This window comes from Pararge aegeria, chromosome 19, assembly GCF_905163445.1.
Source record: "Pararge aegeria chromosome 19, ilParAegt1.1, whole genome shotgun sequence".
Classification (NCBI taxonomy): domain Eukaryota; kingdom Metazoa; phylum Arthropoda; class Insecta; order Lepidoptera; family Nymphalidae; genus Pararge; species Pararge aegeria.
Window position 1 is genome coordinate 12,719,717 of NC_053198.1, and position 27,816 is coordinate 12,747,532.

Genomic DNA, 27,816 nt, shown 5'->3' on the forward strand with positions numbered 1-27,816 from the left:
AAATCGATTAGAGATGTGTGTTTTAATAACTGTCATTCTACCAACAGGTTAGCCCGTTACCATTGTAGAATGCAGCATCACAAACCAGCAGGTTATTTTGCAGTCTAGGCCTAACTTGTAGAAGTTTTCTGTTATATTATTGATATCTGAGGTGTACAAAAAAAAGTGATTACTAATTCATTCATTCATTACATTTACGTCGTTTTTACGTCGCGGTGTTGGTTGTCATTATGCATAACTGGTTTTTTTTAAATAGTCCGAATTCGATCCGCCTGTAACGTGGTTGAGTATTGACCAGCAGATGTATACGTTTGAAACGTGTTCGATCAGCGAACGTCCGCGTCCGTTGAGTCACCACCGTTCGCCTCTCACTCGCCCCGTGGTAATTAGTGGTTATCATGGTCGTTACCGTTTCACCGCGATGGCGCAGTGGTTAGCGCTCTCAATCTTTATTTACAATATTATAAAGAGGTAAGATTTATTTGTTTTTGTTACGATGTTCTCCTTCACAGTTGAATTAACTGCTATTCAATTTCTAAATAAAACGCACATAAGTAAATCTCTGAGATTGTTAAAAATGTTAGAAGTGAATCCAACTCGAGGGTGTAAGCCCTAGCCCTAGCGACTAGCATATCATTGATTATCTGTACTAATATTATAAACAGGTAAAGTTTGTGAGAATCTCGGGATCTACTGGACCAATTTTGAAAATTCTTTCATCAATATAAAGCCACATTATTTGTTAGTGCCTATTTTTACTTGAAAACTGAAAAGAACTTTTCGTGGTATTTGGATTTGCAAAGTAAGTTGGAATAAAAACAATCGAACGAAAACGTTTCTTACGATCGCTGCCGCAGAGAAAAGTTGTAGAGTTTGATAATGAAACCAAAACGACAATAACGACATGTATAAATTTGTTATTTAAGTTGTTACTTAAGTAAAAAGTAATTTTTCATACTAAAAAAATACCATTGTTTTAGGTCATGTTTATTAGCCATATTATCAAAATAAGTGCACTTATCGTCTTAAGTATTTAAAACAAAAGACTTTCCTTTTACTGCATATAATTTGGACGATTTGTTAAAGAGTTAAATTCAAAATTCAAAATTCATTTATTTCAAGTAGGCCTAATATAAGCACTTTTGAAACGTCAAGTCTCTCTGTTTGTAGTGATTCTACCACCGGTTCGGAAGGCAGATTCTACCGAGAAGAAGCCGGCAAGAAACTCAGCAGTTGCTCTTTTCCAACATCCGAGATAAAAATACGAGAATCCAAAATACGAGATAGGTATGGAATCGCGACCATGTCGTAATCTTTTGAGTGATATTAATTCTTTTAGACGGTTTTTGTATATATTTAAAATGTCGAGTTATTTATAAATTATCTATGTTGGCTTATATTGGGCTAGAATTCTTGCAGGACTGTGTAATATTTTGTTAACATAAAAATTATATTCATGCCAAAAGGCCCTTTATAAGTGACGGCTTATCTAAGGAGATTCCTAGGCATACATTAATCATTGCCTAATAATTATCACTTAAGAGTTGGTGAAACGTTTTTTTCGATATACATCGCCTAAATTAAAGGCCTAGGTTTGGTAAAAACGGGCATAGCACTAATTATAGTATAAGACATTTTGAACAGTAAAAATATACCCACATAATATATTCAATAATAATCATTTTATTCACTAATTTGAAACCTGGTAATGTAGCCAAATTGGTATGCAAATACATACAAACATATGTGTAAAATATAACCCTCCTTTTTGAAGGAAGGAAATAAATCATAGCACTCAGTAGGTACTAGGTACCTACTGATCGATACTCACCAGTAAAAATACTTAACGCCCAATGAAGTGGGCACGGGTCAGCTATAGTATTATAAAGCTTTTGAGTTTGTTTGGTTGAACGCGCTAATCTCAGGAACTGCTGGTTCAAATCGAATTTTATTTTGTCTTTGTTTATCGGCATATCGACATGCTGTCCTTCTCGTTAAGTCTCATGTGCCTGTAATAACTCCGGCAACTACACCCTTCAGACCACAGCATTGCGACAATGCTGCTTAGCGGCAGAAATAAGCGTGGCGATAGTACTTCCCCGGACGAGCTCTGCCACAAGAAGCTCTAAGCACTGCAACAATGCTGCTTAGCAGCAGAAATAAGCGTGGCGATAGTACTTCCCCGGACGAGCTCTGCCACAAGAAGCTCTAAGCACTGCAACAATGCTGCTTAGCGGCAGAAATAAGCGTGGCGATAGTACTTCCACGGACGAGCTTTGCCACAAGAAGCTCTAAGCACTGCAACAATGCTGCTTAGCGGCAGAAATAAGCGTGGCGATAGTACTTCCCCGGACGAGCTCTGCCACAAGAAGCTCTAAGCACTGCAACAATGCTGCTTAGCGGCAGAAATAAGCGTGGCGATAGTACTTCCCCGGACGAGCTCTGCCACAAGAAGCTCTAAGCACTGCAACAATGCTGCTTAGCGGCAGAAATAAGCGTGGCGATAGTACTTCCTCGGACGAGCTCTGTCACAAAAAACTAGTGCTACTAAAATCTTCACTTGGCACATTTAGATTCCGGGAGCTCAGCGCTGTAGACTAGATTAAAGTTCTCTATCATTTGAGATAATTGGAGTTTTCCCGTGGGAAATTTTCATGTTCGCGGCGAACGGGAAAGCAATTAGCCACTAGTAATTTTGTATGAATCTAATGTAGCAGTGTAATTTAGCTCTATGGCAGTTTGCTTTAAAATTTACTTACTCGTGTGTTATGTATTTAACGATACTGTAACGTTGATACGTTATGATTTAAAATGTTATCATTCCGTTTGTAAAATAAAGGTAAAAAAGGCGAAAGTTCGTTTGTTTATTTGTCGTTTCTTCACGCCCTTAATCAGCCACCAACCAACGTGATTTTTGGCATGAAGTTAGTTGAACAAAACTTTAATCTTTTTTGCATGTGGGTTTCAGAACATTCAAAACAAAAAAAATTGGTTGCCTGTAAAGTCGGTATACGGGCGAAAGTTTTACGTGACAACGACTTTGAGTGGTAAAATAATTTTAATGTGAATATTCATTCGTATAGTAGGAAGAAGGATGAAATAATAGTAACAATTTAAAACATTTATTTATACAAAGAATTATATTTAAAACATTAATTTATACAAAGAATCTCGCACTGAATTTCATATTAACAAAATTTTATTTTTACCTTTACACATACATACGTATTTATATACAAATATACATACAATAACTTGCAATACATTTGCGTACAATGAAACAGCGTTTACTACAAAGGGACGCGTGCCTTTCACTTTTTATGTATGTCTCTCTCGCTCTTAGGCGGGCGCGTGCCTCTCACTTGCTCTCATTGTGAGCGCATAACGTGAGCGGAGCGTAACGCAGTTTCTTGAAGTGTCACCCGGCAAACCAATTTATAAGACGTTGTTACGTCAAAATATGTTTTACAATAACGCGGGTAGTTCCCAGCTTTATTTAGGTACCTATCTAACAGCTGTTATAGAGTCTTTAATCGGGTTTTCTATATATCATTTTCGTTTCTACACTAGCTGTCGGCAACGTCATCCATGTTTGTTTAGAGCTTCTAGAAAGCTCGGAACTCGAAACATCAATCGTCCAGGCAGACGGTGACCTGTTACTGCCGTCACGCGGCTGATGCGTGCGTGAGCGCAGGCCGCGGTCGCGATAGTGATGCTTGTAGTTCCATCGATATTTTTTTTTATGCCACTACAAGTAAGCCCTTGTCTGCAATCTCACCTATTGGTAAGTGATGATGCAGTCTAAGACGGTAGCGGGTAACCTGTTAGGGATTATGGTAATCATACCCCTAATCAGTTTCATCGCACCGGAACACTAAATCGGTTAGCGTTATCGGTAACTAGCAACGACCGAAGCCTCCTACTAGACCAGCCTAGAGAAAGGGAGTATGGTAGTCATACCCCTAGCGATTTCTTCGAGACTTGCACCAGAACACTAAATCAGTAAGCGGCATGTATCCGTCTGTAGGATGGTTACCAGCAACGACTTAAGCCTCCTACTGGATCAGACTAGAGAAAACTCAGAAATTATTAACAGAAAAACGACACATCAAACAATTCAGTTGTACAATTGGTTGCCTTACAGAGATCGCTACTAAGCGATAAGACCGCCTTTTGCGTTCTACTTGTTTCTTTCTTTCTATATGTACAAGAAAAACAGAAATATGAAGTTTTGTGATTCTCTTGTACATATCCTTGTTGTGTATAAATTATTCCTCATCAATAATAGCCCATAACAGTCCACTGATGGACTAAATACCTCTCCTAATGTGAGTTTTTTCCGTAATCACGACGATGGCCAGACGCTGCTCTCCGTTCTCTGTAATAGGTCGCCTCGTATAATACCTGCGGGACAAGAAATGTTGGTGACAACTATATTCCGGTCACGACTCGGTACCCGCAATGACCTGACCGTAATGACGCACGTAGGTCTAAAACACACTAATTAAAAGGCTATAGATAGATACGACACCCGAGGGATGAAGAGGGGTGGTGACAACTGTACGAGTATTCTGATCTACCACCACCACACGCGGGGACGGAGCGTAAATAAATACTTAAAGAGTAATAATAATAATGTCGATATTATTGTAAATGTCGATATTGCCACTAGTACAACCGTGTCCGCGATGTGTCGCAGCGGCGCGGCGACCTCGCGGCGCGCACAAAGAGCGCATACGCTCAATGCTGTTGCAATAATTACGCGCCAAATATGTCATCCGTATTTCACACGTATGTTTATGTTGGCCGCTTTCAGCGTCTGTCTCGTAGGTATTTGTTTTATTTAATTATTGACTCGTCAATCACTACAGCGTGCGTTTCGAATTTAATGAAGGCCTGACCAAGGTGTCCTTTTACCTGCCCTTTATGTATTGCTATCACCCTACTACCATCGCCTAAATTAGTATTTTTATTATATTGTTGACTTTTTGTAATTTTTGTAGTAGCGGTAATAGCCACTAGGGGTCTGGCTTCGCCTTTTGAAGGCCGATTGGCTCAGTGGGCAGCGACCACTGCTTTCTGAGACCAAGGCCGTGGGTTCGATTCCCACAACTGGAAAAATGTTTGTGTGATGAACATAAATGTTTTTCAGTGTATAGGTGTATATCTGTATAATATAAGTATTTATGTATGTTATTCATAAACATATTCAGCAGTCATCTTCGTACCCTTACTACAAGCTTCCCTAACTATGGGGCTAGATGGCGATGTGTGTTTTGCTTTAGTATATTTTTTCTCTATATTTACCCTTCCCGGGTATTAGTTAGGACGAGCTGTTGCTCGCGGCTTCGTGCGCGGTTTTTGGTTTCTCATGAATCCTGCAGGAACCGTACATTTTTCGCTGGAATGTGTTAATCTAGGGTATAACTCCATTACAAAATTCAGGCAAATTGGTTCAGTAGTTTTTGCTTGAAAGAGTAACAAACATCCATCCATCCATCCATCCATCCATCCATCCATCCATCCATCCATCCATCCATCCATCCATCCATCCATCTATCCATCCATCCATCTATCCATCCATCCATACTTACACGCTTTCGCATTTATAATATTATACTAGTAGGACGAGGATAAAATAGATTCGGCCAGCAGGTTATTAAAGTCTCCTTTAAACAGTATATACATATTATTGGTTAGGTTAATTCTTTATGATATTTGTTTATTCATAATTAATTGGATTATTTTAATGCATCTACAGCTTTTTCATAAGTCTGCCAGATGTAGTTTCTCACGGCTAGTACGTTATTATAGTCTCCCTTAACCAGTATAAATATATTGTTTGTTGGGTTTATCAACGGTGCGTCACGGCCCGAGGCTCGCGGCATGTCGCAGTGACCTCGCGACGCGACTGGCACGAATGTACGACCCATTCGCTAAATGTCGTTGCGGTTGCAGTTGGCGCAATCCTTCTTGAAGTTGTTGTTGGCTCGCTGAGACGTTCGTGCTTGTACCACGTACAAAAGACAACTTGGACTTCTTTTGAGTTCCTGAAAGCTACGAATGAATGAATGAATAAACCTTTATTGCACCCACATAAAAATACAGAAAAATTGACAATAAAATTGTTATACAAAGTATACAATTCGGCGTCCTTATCGCTACGTAGCGATCTAGGCAACCAATGGCGTAAAACATAGATCAAGAAGAGAGTTAGGTGGTGCCTGCCTATTTGTATTATACCTATATATAAATACTACAGTATATAATAAACTTAAACACAATATTATATATACATATTGATAATTTAAATATACAATTAATATCAATCTATCTATCTATATATATAAAAGAGAAAGTGTGTGGGTATGTTCCGTATAGGCTTCGTAACGGCTGGACCGATTTTAATGAAACTTTCAGGGAATTTCCGGATTGAAAAGTCCGGAGGTAGTTCTGCCAGTGTTTTTAAATGGATCACACGTTCGGGTTGTTAATATTTTTTTACATCTGCACTAGCTTTATTTATTATTATTGTTATTATTGTACTATAAAACAATTCTATTCTATGGGACTCGTGCCTGAAAATAAAGAATTATTATTATTATTTTTTCTATCATTTATTATTATTATTATTATTGACCTGGCGAGTAATCCTGCAAAGTTTGGTAACGATCGGAGCATTCCTATTTTTGAACTGTCAAACTGTCAAATACAGCTTTTATTTACTATGATGATATTCTATTGTTGGGTGTTCATAGGTGTAGATAATGATCTTCACCCGCTCGAGAAGAGAATAGAATAGAATGAATACGGAGATAAATAAATGATTTAATATATTATGAAACTTAAATTATAAATTTCATGATGTAAGTTTGTTTATTGTTGTTTAAATAAAATAAAGCAAAATCTAGCCCGGCGAAGCGGGCTGGGTACGCTAGTAATACATAAATAGATACAATATTGTCAATGCCCCAACAATACAGAAGGGAATAGCCTAAGGTTAAGCTATATAGATATGTATCACCGTCAGCGTTATATTAGTCGCCTCATTGGTTTAGTAATTCGCATGTTCGACTGCAAATCGTGAAGTGCTGGGCCGAAGAAGAACATCGTGGCTGAAATATTATGCCAATTATTCGGCCAAAAGTACCCGATCGTTGTTTCGTGCAGCTGCGTCCAAAGTCCAGATTGGTTTCCAACCTCTGATAGCAGACGGCACGGCAAGAAGCACACTGCACTGTTGGTATGGATACTTGAAATATTATGAATATTTTATGAATTTATACTAAATGGTGGTAAAAATGGAGGCCACAGCGAAAAAGGGAAAAAGACGGGACAAGGGAAGACCCAAAAAAGGTGGATGGATTGTGTGGGACACAAAATTGGAAAGTTGTGAAAGAAGGATGTGGAAGGGAGAACCCAATGGAGAAATGTAGTAGAGGAAGCCAAGATCCACGATTCAATTACTTGACATTAGTTTATTTATTGACAAAAAAAATCAATTATAAGGTATTTATTATATTTTGTAATTGTTTCTTATCAAACACAAGCTGTTGCCAGCGGCTTCGTACGCGGTTTTTTGGTTCTTCATGAATCCAGCGGGATCCGTACATTTTCCAGTGTATAATCTATCTCCATTCCAAAATTCACTCAGATAGGTTCAGTAGTTTTTGCGTGAAAGAGTAACAGATAGTCATCCATCCATACTTACAAACTTTCACATTTATAATATTAGTAGTTAGGCGAATCTTGGGTGGAAACCATTATTATGCATTGAATAAGATCTGTACCTAACCAATTTTTCTGCAATAAATGACTTGATTGATTGATTTTTTGTGAGAAGTAGTCACAGACTTCTGACGTCATCCGGACATGGGCTAACACCACGGCCTTGGAGACGTGCGGACTAATCACTGTCCGTAACCATTTCACTCCAATCGTCACAGGCTCGGCGTCACATTAGGCGCCCTCAGGCCGACGATCCCTTCGCTTCTTCGAACCCTAGGGTTTAAACTCTTCCTGGCAGAGCCCTATTCCGAGGCACGCCAACAACGTTACGCTGTTGAAATCATTGGGGTTAATCAGCTGCACACAATCCGAAAAATACAAAAAAATGTAAGTAGTACCACATGTTGGTGCGCACGGGCTGTAGTTCGGCGGCGCGGCACGTTTCGTCACCGCATCGAACGGATATAGCCGCGATCGATCAGCATCGAACGTTTCCTTTATTTTGCGCGGCGCGGCGACGCACGGTACCGCGACACGGGCGCCGGAAAGGTTAATCTGACCACTTTTTACCGACAACCGCTGCGTAAATGTCAAGGGAAGTACTAGGGTTCGAGACGTTAAAGGATGAACCTTTAAAGTAGCGTTATATGAAGTTATCATCACCATCATCTCAATCTCTGGCCTACACTGCTTGTTGCGGCGTATTGCCAGTGATGACCTATGGTTCAGAAACATGCTCGTTAACTATGGGCCTCTTAGAGAGCTATGCTCGGAGTATCTCTACGTGATCAAATCAGAAATGTGGAGATCCGTAGAAGAATTAGAGCTACCGACGTAGCTCAACGAGTCGCGAAGCTGAAGTGGCCATGGGCGAGGCACATAGTCCGGCGAAAGGATGGACGTTAGGGTCCCAAGGTGCTAGAATGGCAGCCCCGCCCGGGTAAGCGCGGCGTCGGTCGACCCCCAACGAAGTGAACAGACGACATTAAGCGCGTCGCAGGTAGCCGCTGGATCCAAGCGGCACAAAACCGTGGAATTTGGAACTCTATCGGTTGATATGATGATGATGATGATTCCACTTAAAGGTTCAGTATCATCGTAGTCCAGAGGATTGGATGGCCCATCACTTGACCTGTCGACTTCCCTGGCCGGTGGTGAGGTCCCTCTGTAGGGATTTTCACACTTCAAGGGTTCGTGTCGTAAGACTAGAGGTTTGGATAGACTGAATTAAGTTCCTAAATCCTAAACGAATCGTCTTATCAGGCACTACTGCCAGCTAGTATTAACTATGAGCGTACGATCATATTTCGGAGTTTAAGACTTTTGCGAAGGGTAGCATCGACTATCAGCCTGATTAATACTCTTTTCCTTCGATTATTATATTGATTATCATAGCTTGTACAACATGTGTCTGAAGCAAGGCATTTTCCCAAAAAAATGGAAAATAGCACGTATAGTGCCCGTACATAAGGGGGGATCAAAAAGGAATGTAGAAAACTACCGACCGATTTCTATATTACCTGTGCTGTCTAAACTTTTTGAACGAATTGTACATGATTCAATTTATCCTATACTACACAATATCATTATTCCACAACAACATGGATTTGTACAAAAACGTTCCACAGTTACTAACCTTCTTGTGTTTACAACACAATTATTTGAAAATTTAGATAATAATAAACAGACAGATACCATTTATACAGACTTCCAAAAAGCCTTCGATAGGGTGGATCATAAACGCTTATTGGAAAAGTTGGCCTATAACGGTATACGTGGTGATCTGTGGCGATGGTTCAGATCGTACGTAAGAAATCGCAGTCAGAAAGTTTTTGTTAATGGTCATGTCTCGAAGACGGCTGTGATAACTTCTGGTGTTCCACAAGGGTCTATTCTTGGGCCTCTTTTATTCATTATATTTATAAATGATATACATAAATGTTTCAAAAACAGTAAAATACTCCTTTACGCAGATGACCTTAAAATATTTAAAACTATTGAAATGACAGAGGATCATAGCCTTCTTCAAGCCAATCTTAATAGATTCACAGCATATTGTACAGACAATAAATTAAATTTAAGCCTGAACAAATGTAAACATATAACTTTTACTAAAAAAAATATTAGTAGCAATTTTACGTATTTACTTTGTGGAGTTAGTCTGGAAAAAGTTGATTTAATTAAAGACCTAGGAATAACCTTGGACAGTAAACTACACCTAGATTCACATGTCATAAATATTATAAATAAAGCTTATAAAATGTACGGTTTTATAATGAGAGCTAGTAATAATTTTAAACGAGCCACAACGTATATACACCTGTATAAGACATTAGTACGTTCACAAATAGAATACGCCGTTTGTATCTGGAACCCTTATTATGATAAATATAATAAGAGCCTTGAGACTGTACAAAAAAAATTTTTACGCAGATTGCATTACAAACGTACTAAGAGTTACCTCTCGTATGACCAACTGCTTAAAAAGTATAACCTACTTGACCTTAAGTCTAGACGAAAACAACTGGAAGCGATGCTCTTATATGACTTGTGTCATAATAAATATGACTGTATTACCTTAACCCGAAAACTTTGTTATAGAATACCATTTAGAACTCCAATACGAAAGAATCGAATGCATCAGCTTTTTGCTACTACTATGTGTCGCACCAATGCAGGCAAGCGTTCTCCATTATTTAGAATGACACAATCATATAACGAGAACTTTAATAATATAGACATTTTTTCTACGCGAATAGGCGCCTTTAAGAAGGCGGTCATAGATTGTTTAAAATAGTCTTAAAATTAAATTTATATACTAGTATTCCGGGTGATAATCAATTATTGTTACAGGCAAAGTTTTGCGATCACAAGATATTCATAAATAATATTACAGATCTCCTTCTTATATTTTTTTTGTTTGTATTTTTGTAGAAAATGTTGCAACAATAATGTTTTATTAGCTTTTGAATAAGCCCCATTAACAAATATTTCTTGTAATATGTGGTTTACGCAGTTGACGCCGCAGTGAGTAATTATTTGTACTATGGATACCATTGTGTAATGTGATACTGTGATGTTGTTTGTGAACCCAAATAAATAAATAAATAAATATTCATAATCGATTATCAGTACTAATCTAACGCCATCTATTGAAGGTAATGTAGATTTTTGTACAAAATTACCGATTGCGATTTTTCCCATTTTTCGAATGTAAGCACCTCTATTACATAAACTTTTAAAAAGAAGTATATTCAAATGGGTCGAGTATATTATCATTATTAATATTATGCAAAACACGCACGTCGATTAATTTTTTCGTATAGATTGTAGATATAAGTTACCGGGATTGACGCCACAGTAAAGGCCAAATTTCGGCTATCCGTAAAGCTACTAGCTTGTGCCATAGTTAACCAATTCAAGGTAAATACAACGCACTTTACAAGTCTTCTTTCACTTTAATCTTCCCTTTTTTAAGACGGATAATAATTACCAAAAGTTGCATATATTAAAGCTTTACCCTTCAAAATAATGACGTTCTCAACTCGGAAACTATTTATAATATAATTAGCGAATCTCCCATCTCTCTGTGCGTAGGTGAATCAACGCTGTTGAATCTGTACCATCGAATCACCTGCTATCATACCTTCGATAAATTCAATACACATTGACGTATATCTTTGTAATTGCAAAATATTTATTTTGTTAATTCAGCAATGGATGTCGAGTATTGCGAAATCTCTGTAATCGTCTTTAGCAGGAAGAGACGTGTCGGTGAGGATTTGTCATTCGACGGTATCTTGCAAGTTTTATGGCCCTCATGGTTAAGTCCAGTAGTTACCTGTACGTGGGATCTCAGAAGGTAACCAGTATTTAGGAATTTCTTGTTTACATCTAAATACTGGGTTTTTTGTGCTTACGAAATTTAAGTCTACATTAACGCTTGAACCCTAACTAGTTTGCTGTAAAAACGAAAGTAATGTTCTGAGAATCATTGTGTGAAATATAGCAAAGTGATCAAGATATAAGGTTTTTACATTAAAACCACCGACTTTAAATATTTATTTCGTTTGGAAAAACAGTTGCTCTCCTTGAAAGCGACCAGCTCAGGCTAGCGTCGGCTACTTCAAAGAATCGGCACGTACTGTACTCACGCAGTATATATTCGGAGAGTTCAAATGACTAATGCTTAGTATTTTGATTTAATCGTTGCCTCATTGTTCTTCCACTTATAAGACAAATGCGCTCACTACTGCGTCAGGGGAAATCGTTAATAAATAACAAAAACACAAATATGTAGATACACTGTTATTGAAGGCACGAAAGCAAGCAGTGAATATTTTACCATAGTACCCTCATTTAATTGAAATCGATCACCCGCAGATGGAGCCACTGTGGTTTCTTAAATGCGCTTTCTGCGCACGCGCGTTCATCTTTGGCAAATTTATTACAATCCACAATGGCTGAGCTTGATTCAGAAATTATAAATTAAACAAGATTTGTCTTGTTGTTGCGGATTATAGAACAATTGAAAATTAAACTTAATTTTTATTGAAACCTGCTTCGTTACGCACAATGTGGCGCGTAGTAATTTAAAGTTGCATCCCCTGTGTTTTTAAGGACTTCTGATCGGCCGCAGCGGCCTCTATAATCAGCGGTCGTGCCCCAAGGCCTTTCCCGGGACTCCCTAATTCCTACCTACTACCTGTTGTAAGTTAAGTTAGTTTTCGATAGTTTGTGCGTTCTCAACTAACAACCCGGCGAATCCCCGGGGCGTAGGGCGTACCCGAAACTGATTCCCGGAATCCATCTGCCAATGAATATTTGAGATGCGGAAATTGTTAACTAAAACCTTTTTGATATAAAGCAGGGAAATATGTTCAAATTGAAATCATTATATTACATTACATATACAATGTTATGTGGTAAGGGGGATATGCTAATGCGGTTATTCTGTATTTATTTATTTAAACAACTTTATTGCATAATATAGGAAAACACACACACAGGAACACCTACTTTAACATAATTATGCGGCGGAAGCATGAAAGAGATGAAGATAATCAGCAAATAGTACAAAATAATAAACAAATATTCCCTGAATACGCAATACAGGTTCGAAGAAGAGTATTTAGTTGATTATTGGCGACAAGGTATTGTCGTACTATGACATACGACTTACGACTATGCGGTCAGAGATATAGCTTATCAATCATCGCATTTGCAATCGCTGTCGCTGCTGCTGTCGCTGTCGCTGCCGCTATCGCTGCCGCTATCGCTGCCGCTATCGCTGCCGCTGTCGCTGCCACTGTCGCTGGCGCTGTCGCGGTCGCTGTAGCATAAATAGGCATGGCGGAAGTACTTCCCCGGTCGAACAGACTCCCAAAAAGCTCTCATAGTACTATTATTGATAGAAGGCATGAATATGTTTTTTCCTCCGGCATAAAAAGTGTAGTAAAGCCCTAACAGCCTAGTGGTTAGGGGGCAGTTCGAATCCCAGCAGGCACCTCACTAACGCACCCACTAACTCTGCTTAGTTATATGCGTTTTAAGAAATAAATATATCACTCGCTTCAACGTTGAAGGAAAACATCGTGAGGAAACCTGCATGCCTGAGAGTTCTCTGTTATTTTCGGCGTGTGGAGTCCACCAAATCCGCACCAGGCCAGCTTGGTGGACTACGGCCTATACCCTGGCTGGGCTGGTAATGGGTCGACGATGATACAAGTTAATTAGTAAGGACGGTGAAGTTAAACTGTCGAACTTCCCGTTCGATTATCCTACAGTCCACTGCCCACCAGCAATAAAACGTGCGCGCCGTTTGGATGCGATGCGCAGACGCATTACCGCGGACATTTTGTGAGTCAGCGCTCACTCCCACGTTAGCAGCCGCGCCACTTCGGAGGGCGATTGCCCCTCGCTGCCGCTTAATTACATGCTTATAGCTTATTGCCTATTGCTACTGCGTGAGATATTTATTACGTGGATTGTTAACCTGCGTTGAGTGAGATACGTTCCAGTGAGATATGTTACCTTAGCATCTCTACGGCCGGTATTATCCAGAAGCGGTGATAGCCTCGTGATTGTAGCTTCGGCCTGCTTTTCGGATTTCGATCCCCTTCACGCATTTTTAACTTTTCGGAGTTATGTGTGTTTTTAATGTAAAAAATTTAAAATATCATTTTCTTTAACGCTGGAGGCAAAACATCGTGAGGTGACTTGCATGCACGAAAGTTCTCCATAAAGTTCTCATAAGGGTGGGAAGTCTACCAAAAAATTATTCCACTATAAGTTAGCACTTGACTGCAATATCACCTTTAAGGAAGTAGTGATATACCTAGTCTAAGATGTGGCGAGCCAACCTGATGTAAGATATATTTAACCCATACCTCTATGGTTTCCCCACGGCATTGTACCGGTTTTTTTGTTAAATTGCCATCGCCGGTGCTCGAATCCGGGACCTCCCACATACAAGGCCACAGCGCACACCACCGAGCCGGAGAGGTTGTCAAAATCGGTGTTATGGTTACGTTTTTATAATCATTAAAAAATCGGTAAAGCAGTGCATACAGAGCTAAACTTCAAAATATAGGTTACTAATGTGAGCTCATTTAAATAGGTAAATCGCGTTCCAGGAAGTTATCGCCGTATTTCACAGAAGGCGGGTGGGCGGAATTTGTCGCTCGCGATTAGTGTTGCGAAGTGCATTCACTGAGATATCGGGATTCGGCACTGTACAATGTTCATGTCCCGAATTTTTCTTTTCTATCAATGTGGGTAACTTTTTTCGTAAACAACGACGAAATAACATGTATAAGTTACTTGTAAATTAATCATTCAGTTGCTTAACTGATTTTAAATTAAATGCGTCGAATATATTTTCGAATTTTTGTAACTGAAGTAGGTAATGTAAATTAAGGTATGCATGGGCTAAGTTTAGCAAGGTTATATTCAAGTGAAGACTAAAACTTTTTTAAAAGGGGTATTTCTCGGCTTGCTTAGAGTATCTCGTTTCGGATTTTTGTACTTTAATAGGGGGGGTTTAGGTCAAGAAGACTGCATGAGCTCGTATGACTTATGTATTGCCTTTCAAAAATTACGTAGCTTTTAGAAATGCGGTGATAGCTTTTAGAAATGATGCTGGTCCGGAATGTTCAAAGTACAGGTACTAACTAGGGCAGCAACTAGGTTTTGTTGGTTGACAAACCCATTATGCGCATTTTGGGAGTCGGAAATTTTGAGAGAAGCTTTGATTTTTAGTCTATGTTTCTATACCCTAACATTTTGGTAAATAATATTGCGGGAAAATATGCGATTCGGTGGCACGGCAAGAAAATCTGTGACATTCGGTATGTCGCTTAAATGTGGGACGATCGACATCACTAGTCGCCGCGGTGGTCAGTGATGTAAAACTATCCGCTTTGGCGTTTCCCCTCTCAAAGCCGACGCCGACTGCACCAGGCCGCAGCTGCTCGATGTTTTTAACGTGAATTGCAAAAACACGGACTGTGACACGGACGAGAGCGGATGCGTAAGCGGAAAATACTTTTTTTAATTCGACACAAACACGCGTAAAATTGCCAACGTGAGCTTAATGGAATTAGTGGTAATCGATTGTTCTTTACCTTATTTGTAAGATTTAAGATCTTGTTGTTAACAAGGTTTATATAGAACATTTTTTCAACATTTCAAAAATACTCCGTTGTCTGGTGGCTGTCCTGAACTTTTATTTTATGTATTTCAAGAGTTTAACAGATTGAAAAGAACAAACAAAGGTCTTGTATTAAGGATTCATCACTCAAATACACTTTATTGTACACCAAATAAAAAGCAATAAACAAACACAGTTGAAATAAAGAATTTAGGTACAATAGGCGGCATTATCGCTTAAAAGCGATCTCTACCAGGCAACCTACATGAAGTTAAGAAGAAGGGTTAGAGTGAACACAAAATATTACTTAAATAATAAACATAAATTACAAAATAAATAAATAATAATAAATTGATTAAATTTACTTACTTCATATACACTATCTATAGTAAGTACAGTAAAATAATGGTCACTATTTAATAAATAAATTTCCAAGAAGAGGATGTTTCGACTTACGACTTGTTTGTTTGTAAGACGTAACATTTTAGTAATTATAAAAAGATAGTAAATAAATTTAATTCCATATCTATCCATATGTAAATCTTAAGCTGTTTCTATCATGCCTTTTTTATTAGAAAAGGAGTATTATTGTGTCTATAACTGCAAGACCAAAACAGAAAAAAAATTAAAATTACAAATACCCTGTCTGCCTAAATTGTCCCTGCCGGAGATATTCATTGTTAATTACCGTCATTATTATTCACGTTTTTTTACAGTTTTTAAATTTTAAAACTCAATATTAAAAGATGTTTAGGTAGTAAAACATTTATTTTCATATTTATAGTGAAATTTATTTTACTGTCTCTAGTGATTTCGTCCTTCTTTATTCAGTCCCCTAAACTACGATTATGCTAAAAATCATGTACCGTGCTGTGCGAAAAAACAAAACTGCCCCACGGGAACTTGCCCACGTTCATTTTTCGAGTTAAAATGTAGCCTATTTACTGTTTCAGACTATAATATATATCTATGCCAAATTTCATCTACATCCGTTTTAGTGATTGATTAACAAACATCCATTCCTCCGAGTGGCGCAGTGGGCAGCGACCCTGCTTTCTGAGTCCAAGGCCGTGGGTTCGATTCCCACAACTGGAAAATGTTGGTGTGATGGACATTAATGTTTTTCAGTGTTTGGGTGTTTATCTGTATATTGTAAGTATTTATGTGCATTATATTCATAAAAAAATATTCAACAGCTATCTCAGTACCCATAACACAAGCTACGCTTACTTTGGAGCTAGATGGCGATGTGTGTGTATTGTCGTAGTATATTTAGTATATTTATTATTCATCTTAAATTCCGCATTTATAATAGTAGAGTTCCGCATTTGTAATCTTAGTTTTACTACCACTACCATCAGGGTGGTATAAGAGATATATACACTTACTGAGTGAGAGTTAAGAGTTACGAGTTACAAAATAAAGAAACTTAATTTGTTAAGGTATACGTATAACATTAATACATGAAGTTATCGCAAATACAGTACCTTGATATCAGGCTTTGTCATTTTCAATAACGTTATGAATAAAGCATTTCAGCATATCATCACATCAACCCTTTAACGGCCCAATACAGGGCACGACTCCCTTTCCACAATAAGAAGAGTTTGGGCCGTAGTCCACCACGCTGACCAAGTGCGGATGGTGGCGGTGGACACGCCATTAAGAACATTATGGGGCACATTACAGGCATGCAGGTTTCCTAAAGATGTTTTTCCTTCACCGCTGAAGCAAGTGATACTATAATTACTTAAAACACACGTAACTTAGAAAAGTTAGAGGCGCTGGGAGTGAAACTCGACCCCCCCCCCCCCCCCCCCCCGTAAGTAAAACTGAAGTCTAAACACTAGGCTATAACCGCTTGAATAAGCGTTTAAAGTTCAATATTTAGTGCCGTTTGTCGTTATTTATTAACTGCCAAAATCTAAAACGCATCAATTTATACAGGCATTTTGCATATTAAATAAATAAAATAAATATACTACGACAATACACACATAGCCATGTAGCCCCAAAGTAAGCGTAGTTAGTGTTATGGGTACCAAGATATCTGATGAATATTTTTATGAATATAATACACATAAGTACTTATAATATACAAATAAACATCCAGACACTGAAAAAGAATCATGTTCATCACACAAATATTTTCCAGTTGTGGGAATCCGAATCCACGGCCTAGGACTCAGAACGCAGGGTCTGCGCCAGTCGGCCGTCACATATTAAATCTCATATTAAATCTCCTGATAAAACCTAAGTACCTAGGTAGAAAGAATGGTACTAGGTGCTAGCGAAGTTGCGGGAACTGAGAAACTATTCTGTTATAACGATCTTCTTGAGAATATCATTTGTAGAGCCATGAGCGTCTTCTTGCTGCAGTAACGTATAATACATGGCGAGTGCATCGCCTGCTCGCTAGTATTCGCAGCTGTGTTTTAAAGGCTAGGTTTCCAGCGAAAATTGAGAATGTGTGAACTGAATAAGTTGTTTCGAAATTAAAATTTGAGTTCGCTAGAGGTTGTTGACTCTCTTGCGAATATTAATATGCGAACTAAATGATTATTGATATCACGATGTCTATCATCTTCACAATATAATGAATGCAAACTACGGTACCAATTATAACGGCACTTTAACTATAGCTATACACTTGTCCTTATAGTAGGTAACCTTTTTAATGTAAACAAAGAATATATGGGATAGGACGTAAAGATTACTTAAATTTTAGTTTAAAGGTTGCCTTATTTTCGTTATTGATATTACTAGAGACAGGTGGCGCTTAAAACTTAGGTTATATGCTATAAAAAAAATCTACGATACTAGTTACGACCCTTAGAAGAAGTGATTTTTTTCTTTGTTTTAGCGTGTTTTTTCTTTTTTTTAAACTATTATTTATTAATTTGAATTTTCTATTGGCGTGCCATCACAGTAAAATCGACCAGTATGCCGTTACCTCAAACGGAATAAAGTTCTTTTATACTGTCATGCCACCGCCACCACTTTTGCGTGTGCTCGCGTATACCACTGAAAGTTATTCACTATTATTTTACTCCATATTATGTTTGATCGTTGATTTCACATCTGGCCGGCGCAGCGAGTAGTCTCGTGAGGCCAACTTATTTTTTTATAACATTGTTATTTTTATTGAACTAATCTAAGTGATGGTAAGTGGAAAACTCTGTTCTGTTCTTAGAGCATATAATCACTCACTATTTAAAACCTTCAATCACGTTAACATTACAATCAGCAAATGACCGTCCCGGGGACCCACTCCCTTTTTGCCTTATACCTTAAACGATATTTTACTCTCGATAACAAATGACTGCAAATAATATGTGCCTTTATAGCAGCATCAGATATTAGTTAATAAGGCTGAGCAAGCAACATAGACTCTTCGGTCAGTAAATGGATGGTGCACTTTAAAAGTTTCAAGGAGAATTTGGTGTCCATCAGTCTCAGCCCCTACGACTAAAAATTTGCAGCGTTGAATACATCTGTAGGATGTTCATTCGTTTTTCGCTCACGCTAACGCTATGTCCTATAACTCGCGGCGCACAGAGGTGGTCGCGCTGTGACGTGCGCGCGCGCACAACGCCGCGGTTCGCTGACTCACGCGGAAAGGACAGGACGCGGACGCGACGGGCATTACAAGTTACATGCCCACATTGTCGATATAGGTACATCTGTAGTCTGTGCATGAAGTATGGAATAATGATGCGGGCGACTCATCTAATTAGGGACAACCTTACTCCTCCCCTTTTCATGGAACAACCTATTAATTTTGGTATAAGGCCTTTTATACTGTAACTTTGTGTAGATAAAATAAGCGCCGTAGTCAATGGTAAAAAAACAAAATTAATCATAAAGGTTAGATAAAATTTCACTCAATTGATCTAAAATCTTTTATCTCGTGTTTGCGATGGGGTGTTATAAATTTGACGTCTGTGTGTGCTTGCGTGCGTGCGTACGTTGTTATTCTTTAACCTAACCGAATATTATTCTGCTAACTAAAGTCATAATAAAATAAATAAATTACATAAAAATAAAACAAGCAAATTTCGGTTAAGGTATGTTGGTCATATCATTAATCTTGTGTTTAATGTTATGTTTTTTTAATAACTACCACTTCGTAAAGGGTGTGGGTATGTCATAGAGAAGAAGTCGCGCAAGAAACTCCAAAGCAACCAATCTTTTAAATATCGTGTTTAAGAACATATTATTACAATTATTTCTTTGATGTTTTATAAACATCATATTTTATACTATAAAAGAATTTACTAGGAAATTATAAACATAGATTTGAATTGTTTTAAAAGTAATGAAATATCCTAGCTAGATCGATTTCTCGCCCCTGAAACATATATACAGGGGTATACTAAATTTCATGAAAATCGTTGCAACCGATTCCGAGATTCCAATTATATATATATATACAAGAATTGCTTGTTTAAAGATATAAGATTTATGCTAAGCACTTAACTTTAATAGCAATACACGTGAAGAACCAACTGTTTGCGGTTAAAGAGACTGTCCTTGTTTTGACAAGTCATACTATTTTTATACTTTCGACATCACGTGGTTTACCTATTTCCGCAAGGCGTTTATTTAAAAGTATAACTGTATAATGACAATAATTCTGTGTACAGATAATAATTTTTTATTTATAACTAGCGGACCCGCGCGACTTCGTCCGCGAATCAGTGGATTTAAAAAAATAGTCGTATGTTGTGGCGGACTGTTTTATAGAACTTTAAACAAGCAACAATTTCGATAAATCCGATATACTTACTACATACGTCCGCCGTTTGGTATGAATGGTTTGAATAATTTAAATACGTTCATACATTCAATAGCCTACAGTAATAGAGAATTTAAAAAAATTGTTTCATAAAATTTATAACGGCAGTCAAAAACTTCTGCCAACAGAATTAGTACGTACAACATATAAATGTCACCTTACTTTAAAAACAACAATAAAAGGCTGATCTCGACAATCACAAAATATGTCATCCCTCATAATAACATCTCACTTAACTGCTGAATATTAAATAAACGCCTCGCAATACAAAAAACGAGCTTTTATGGCTTTAAATAAAGTTCAATTTCAAATAGGGCCTTTATTGACCAAGAGCTGGTGTACTGATTTGCCCAAACCTTTATACAGGGTAAAGAATAATACAGAAGAAAAAATTTAAATTTATTTCTAGTAGATTACTAGCTGCTGCTTGCATTTCATCCGAGTTTCTTAGGGTTTTTTACAAATCCCGTGGGAACTGTTTGTTTGTGTTGCATAAAACGTAACCTATGTTACTCTCCGTCCCTACAACCAACTCACAAAGCTTTGTTAGGACGTTAAGTGCAAACAAGCAAAGAAACAAACACTCTTTCGCAATTACAGTATTAGTATGGGTACATACCAAAGTAGTGAAGTAAGATAAGTGAATCTTTCCGGCGCATAGCATACGAGACTCGAGAGGAAGTATGGGTTCACTGTCCTGCTAGCGCGTTACCATTTTTAATGTTTTTTGATGGCAATAATGGTTTGGGCGCACCTGTAGAAAATGTTATTTACTATTGCTTTGTAGTAACTCATTTTTACATTGCATACAGATGTCACGGGAAAGTTGTAATGCGTCTTAGCTGTTTATATCAGAAGCGTGCGATGTCGAAGAGTTTATGGATATCTAGAACATTAGCAAGCTATTACTCTAGGATTCTGCTCTAAGTTTGAACGGTGCAAACGGAGCAGCACGATTGTATAATTCCTTAGATCTACATCTACGTAGATCTGTATAATGTAAAAGTTACGCGTATGACTAAGCCTTCAGACCGGATTGGACCAGGCAGAGTTTAGCAGGTATAGAAAATACAAGCATACGTTATACGAAAATAATCAAAATAAATTTCACAACCTTTGTCTGTAGGTCCACACTTCTGGAACTTTTTGTGTGTGTGTTAAGCTAGAATCAGACTGGTAGTTAGTGTAACTCAGAGATACGAATAAAATAAAAAAGTGTATGTCAGCTCCGACGCACAACTGGAGTTTACTCCTTAAGTACGATTGTCGAAACATACACAAAAAGAGTTTATTTGGCTGAATAAAGATTAATACCATATAAAAGGGTAAATTAAAAATCCTGTGCAATTTATTCACACACGGCGGAAGTGTAACTTCTTAAAAGTAGCCTACGGGAGATTGAAGTGGATGTAGAGTATCAGAACTATTAGGATAAATGTAATGTATATTATTTCGTTTCCATGGTAACAAGAATAGGAATAAAAAAATGTATAATGTTTTCTTTTTCACTCTGTCCCATATATTTATGTGTTTGTTTCTTTACCTAGATAATATTCGGTTTCCTTGGTAACTTAAATAGGAAAAATAAGTTAATTAAACGAAAGCGACGTTGCATGTTTGCGTATCACAGTTGCCGGGCATGCAACGTCGCAAAGCGAAAACGTAACGAGGTCATTCATCAGTAGATTTTACTCCTCACATTTTTCTCATACCGGGCGCCTTATATATGAAAATCGATTCTTAAGGAGTAAACTCCAATTATATTCGCCTCTTACAGTATTTTACTTATACTGGAGATTGAGGAACGGACTGCAGTTATTGCGTTCGAGAACTCATCTGAACTATTCTTATTACACTTTACTCATGTCAGTTTTTTTCTTTTCCGTTGTTCGGATCCATCCCATCACGCTGCAAAAAGCTTTATGAAAAACTTCTCTATCGTCACAAAAGCAACGAGACAAATCGTTCGCCATCTCTCAACCTATTAGGGCGATGATTATAACAACAGAGCAAAGAAGGACCAGCGTAAACGGAACTCTCCGGTTCGGCGTTCCCGTTTTACCGGCAAAGTTGTGGGGGGATGTTGGAGTTCCAGCCGGGGTGGTCGATTTATTGAGTCGTGCCGGGAAGTTTTGCAGATATTGAAACGAATAGCACCACCTGTTGAACTCGGTTTTGCAACTTTGTTAATGGCCGTACCTATTTGCCGAATGGAGTGTCTGTTACTTGTTGGCATCGTATTTAAATTTGTGCAAATTGTTTGATGGCGTGGAATTTGCGAGTTTAGAAATTGGCTTATCCGTGTGTGTCTTTGATAAATGTTTGTCTGGCGATTGAAACTGCCACGTTGGTCAAGTGGTTAGTAGCATGGCTTTACAGCGTAGTGGATTGACTTTGTCTAATGGCATATACAAAATCAAAATTATTTTTTAAAATTATTTATTCATTTATGCCAAGCATGTGTCAAACCTTAACAGACATTTGTTTTCATTATTGTGAATTGTGGGTTATTTGGATAACTACATTAGTATTTAATTATATCATTCATTAGTATTTAATTATATCATACTTAAAACTAAAGCTAGGAGGGTTCCAAACGTGCCCTAGTCTAGGAATTAAGTTTGAGGTAGTCATTACAAAAAAACAGACTTAAAATTCCAAAATTGCTTAAAGAGTAAGCCCACTTGAAATAAATGAATTTTGAATAAACGTACCTTCGGAAAGTTCATGACAAATGATTAAAATTTTCGGTAGGGGACGTTTATTTCCTCAATACATCAATCAGGTTGTCTGTTATGGACCTCAAAAAGCTCAGAATCTCTATGGGAGGGGTCCCCTTTTTACTGATGGATGTTGAAACCTAAGGTCTACATCCATCTGGCTGGTCAAAGTGCTGGAGTGGCAGCCCTGCATTGGTCAACGCAGTACGTATAAACTCCTTTCTAGATCAGAGTCGCTTAGCAGCCACTGTAGGATTTCCACACTCCATGGGTGCTACAGGGGTAGCACCCATGGAGTGTGGAAATCCTTGCAAATGACAGAGCTGTGACATTTATCTGTTGGAATGATTATTATGATGATGGTATTTGTATTCCTAACTAGAAACATTATATGCATATCTATAAATACAAGGTTCACGAGATATCACAAATTTTCCGCTATATAATTTAAATTATATAATACCAGAATTATGATAAACTCGCAGTGACTCAAAGGCATCACCAAAGAGGATATAAACCAGGCAACACTATTCCGAACGATAGAGTTCCGAACAGTTTGAAATTAGAATGCCCGGGTCTCCGCAGCTCGTTTAATTTCGCGCCGAGGCACCGAAACGGCAAGCAAAGGGCTTATTACGCTCGCCGTCGCTTTATGAGCGCCATTCGCCCGGACGCAGGACTCGGGGCGGTATGGCTGGGGCTCTTTGCCCGCGGCACGTGCGTATGACACGCCGCCCGGGCCCACCCGCGTTTGTGATTCACTGCGCCTGGTAGATATTATTACTTATCAAAGGCTATATTAATAAGCCGACACCTATTTAACCTGATTCTCAAATATTAGTCAATCTATGCTTCGATCCTGTTCTTATATCTTCCCCGTTTATTGTACGTGCCTAAGGCACTTTGTCTTACAATTTCACCATTGAATTTTTAAAAATTAGCAGAACGTAAAAAAAACTAAACTTACTAACTTCTAACTTTATAAGTCCCTAAGAGTTAGTTAGTCAGTGTTTTTACACAAATTTCTAAATTAAAACAACTTTAAATATATTTTTGTCCTTTTATGCGTATTGTTATTACCCTGTGAAAAAAAAAACTGTCCTTAGGTTTAAAGTTTCTTGTTGTTATAGCCCAGCCTTTAACTAACTTATAATGTTGAGCCTTAACGTATAGTAAATATGACAAGGCTGCAGATATTTGATTCTATATCTTACCTTTCGAGTTCGAAATTGAAAAAAGAATGCGGTTGTTAACTTAGAGCGAAAACTTAAAGTTTACACTTTATAAATTCTACCCGCGAACTTCTTTATGATAAAAGATCGCTTAATAAAATTAAATGGTCAAAGTTAAAGACATGATAATTTATTGAGAAATCCTAATTCACTGCCATTGAGGAAAATGGGTGATCATAAAGTTTAGATAATGTCCGAAATTCGTCCTTCAAAAGCGTCACGTAGAATTCCATTTGTCATTCTCGAACGTTCGAGTCCCAAACGGTTTGAAATTAGAACTCGGGCGATCCGTTTAATTTCGGTACGTAAGCAAAGGGCTTATTACTCTCATCGCCGCTTTTTGTGAGACCTGCCTGTTATAGGAAGGTTGTTGCTTTGGCACGTTCGCATAATACCAAATATTGAAATTAGGTAAACATGTAAGAAGAATTGTGGGTACTTATACCCACAATTTTCCATAAGTAAGCAATTTTATTTGATACTTGTGAGAGTTCTCTACTAATCAATTTAATAAAAAATAAAATCTGCTATTTTGTGGCGGCGGCCCACAAAAAAATAAAGATGAAAATCGATCCAAGGATTTTCATCTTTAGAGAAAACCTGCTATCCTTTGATTCGTTCCCCTTTTTCTGTTTAAATTTAGAAAATATATGTAGGATTTTAAAAAATGCAGTAAGGTTTCGCGTCGAAGTTTTTTAGGGAAAATGTCGAGATAAAATAATTTTATTTTCGACGCTATCGTAGCCGTCACATATGCGTCGCCCGGATCTTTTTAGAGTTGTTGGCTTTTTTAAATAATAATAATAATATATTTTCAGTAATATAGACTTATAATTACAATGTTGATATATTTTATTTATTTTAATATAAAACTAGCGTTGTTATCCGCGGACTCCGGGTTGAATAAGTGATTTGATAAAAATTTACCATTGGGAACTTTTTAAGGTGTATAATACCGTAGTATACATTATTTTGGTCCATCTCGCCAGGTTCAGCCAGCGTTTTAAATGTATTACAAAACCATATTAGAATTTATCAGCTTTTTTTCTACTATATTATGTATTATATAAATATAAAGCTTCCTCGTGAACCTTTACTTCTCTATCCATAATTACGATTGTGTATTAAAAATCCGTATCTAAATCCGTGGCGTAATTTTAAAGTTCTAAGCATATAGAGAGACAGACAGACCGCGGGAAGCGACTTTGTTTTAATATATACTTATTGTGAAGTGTGAACGATTACTTAGAATAATGAGTCGCTATTTTGTAAATTTATATACTTTTGCCTCGGTGTTTCGATGGTGAAATTTCAATAAAAGCTACACGAATGAATTTTACACGCTAGCGGATAAAATAAACTAACCGCGCGTAGATTTCAAACAACAAAGAAAGCCTTGTCGAATTAGTGAGATGAAAAAGATTAGTGAAGTCATCTAGCTGCCATATGACTCCATTGAACACGTCTGGTTTGTCCAATGAAGAATTGAGGGCACCAGATCACGCGGGAGATCGTACAAATAAAGGCTGCAAAAGCAACTGCCAGAGAGGAGTGGCGACGGATAGTAAAGCGTGCCACAACTCTTAAATGGCGACCAAGACCGCTCTGAAAAGAGCGAACCGACTGAGAAGAAGAAGCTACAACATAAATTATTTGTTTCCCATAGCAACTAGGCGACCTAGATGATCGATCCTTACACATCTCCGATATTCTACGTATCGGAGTAGGTATACCTATATTATGTCCGCAGGCGCTTCGCTTTCCGCGAAATCCCAGCTCCAACTAGAGTTCGAAATGGGGTCACCCAATACTGCTCGAGAGAGCCCCCTTTGCTAACTAAGCGTCCGCTCTTTGATGTATTTATTAGTAAGGTACGGAAATTTCTGTGGCCAGTGTTTACTTTCATACCAGTGCGGCGGGCTACCGAACTCGTTGCTATGTGCTGGCTGCTGCCCAACTAGCATGGCGAGTTTACTATAAGATAAAGAAGATCCATTAGGTCTTCATACGTTGGGCAATCAGTCGCCTTGCAGTCCGGCGCAATTGATGATATGCATATATATCCAAAACCATTAATACAAATTTTATGCAATTTGGTGCGTTTCCACATGCAAGTAAACTCGCGTAAGTCGTGCAAACTCGTGCATAATTTCAATTTAAGGTAATAAATATCCGTAGTACACGTAGTTTCTATGCTCAAGTCACAGGTAGGTATTTCGGTTCCCTTATGAATTCGCAAAGCCCGATACGTAGGATTGTCAGTTGTGTGCAATATCCCAGGCTCCAGAGAGCTTCCAGTTTGCTCGGGCGACGATTGCATCCTCCGACCATTAGCCGCGTGCAAATTGCTAATTCCCTCTACCCTGCAGTCCACAGTGCGGACTCTGCTTTATTTGGACTTGCTAGCATCTATTGTAGTTTCTATAGATATCGAAAGGTGCTAGTTTAGAAAACTGAGAAAATGTATTTCCATATATCATATTCGGAAAATTGGGGTTTTATCTAAACTGCGGTAGGAAAACACCTCATTACTTTACCGTGGCCGGTAAAGTATTCAAAAAGAGAAGTAAGGATAGCCAATCGTGTTTATGTTATTGTTTTTTCATTTGTACAAAGTATTAGGCAAAGATTATTGGCCATACAGCCAAATCAGTAGTAGGTTTTTATATTTTTTTAATAGATAATCTACGTTTACGAGTCAAATGTAGGCACATAATCAAACTTAATGATGTAATTTGTTTAGTAATTTGTATAATTGACACATTTTTAAAGTTTTAAGATAAATTACATTAAAATTTAATATCATTATTGGTAAGCAGATTAATAAATATTAAAGCCTAGCAAAACATAGTAGAAATTTATAGTGGGTAATTATTGGAAAATATTGTGAAATAAAAGAAATAAAAACATTATATTCCAACTTCCAATACAATACAACGCCATGAGACTTTAAAAAAATTTCCTCTTGATTACAAATAGCTTCGTATATTTTAATAGATCTTTATCTATTTTTAGCAGTAAAAATTAATATTTAAAAATACAAAAAATAATTTAAGATACAATTGTCTATCATATTTAAATGTAATAAAAATGGCTTTGTTGTGCCTATTCTCCTTGTCCTTGAACTGCATAGTGGCGAGAATTTTTTTTTTGTGTTTCTAGACTTTTTTAGCTACAACAGAAATCCAGAGCCTAAAAACTGGCAAATATATATGGCACTTGTATGGCATGTTTCCCGCCAAAGATAAAATTAACACTACCCCCAAAAAATAAACGTATGAATTCTAAATGTACAGTAGGTATACACCTATATTTGTATGGAGTTGGAGATGTTGCTTACAATATTATATTTAAGTATGGTTTTTTTTTCTAATTTCTTGAATCCTATCAATACTTTTAGTTTAAAAAAATAGAAAAACAGCGTTAGGATAAAAACTAATTGTGCGTTTACGAACAATGGTAAGCCGATTTATAGACGTGTGGTTGTTCCATACTATACACAAGTATTATTCCGATATGCATTTTACAATTCCTAAGTGAATATAATGACATATTAGAAACTTTGTACGTTTAAAATAAATAATAAATAAATAAATATATATATATATATATTTATACACAACTTCCATTTATATATATATATATATATATATATATATAAATGGAAGATATATATATATATCTGTT

At 37.5% G+C, this 27,816-nt stretch overlaps 1 protein-coding gene across 1 annotated transcript in view; it reads left to right on the forward strand.

Moving 5' to 3' along the window:
- Positions 1–27,816, forward strand: part of LOC120631943 (dynein regulatory complex subunit 7) — a 249,913-nt gene that overhangs the window by 53,229 nt on the left and 168,868 nt on the right. The gene's annotated exons all lie outside the window — the stretch shown is intronic.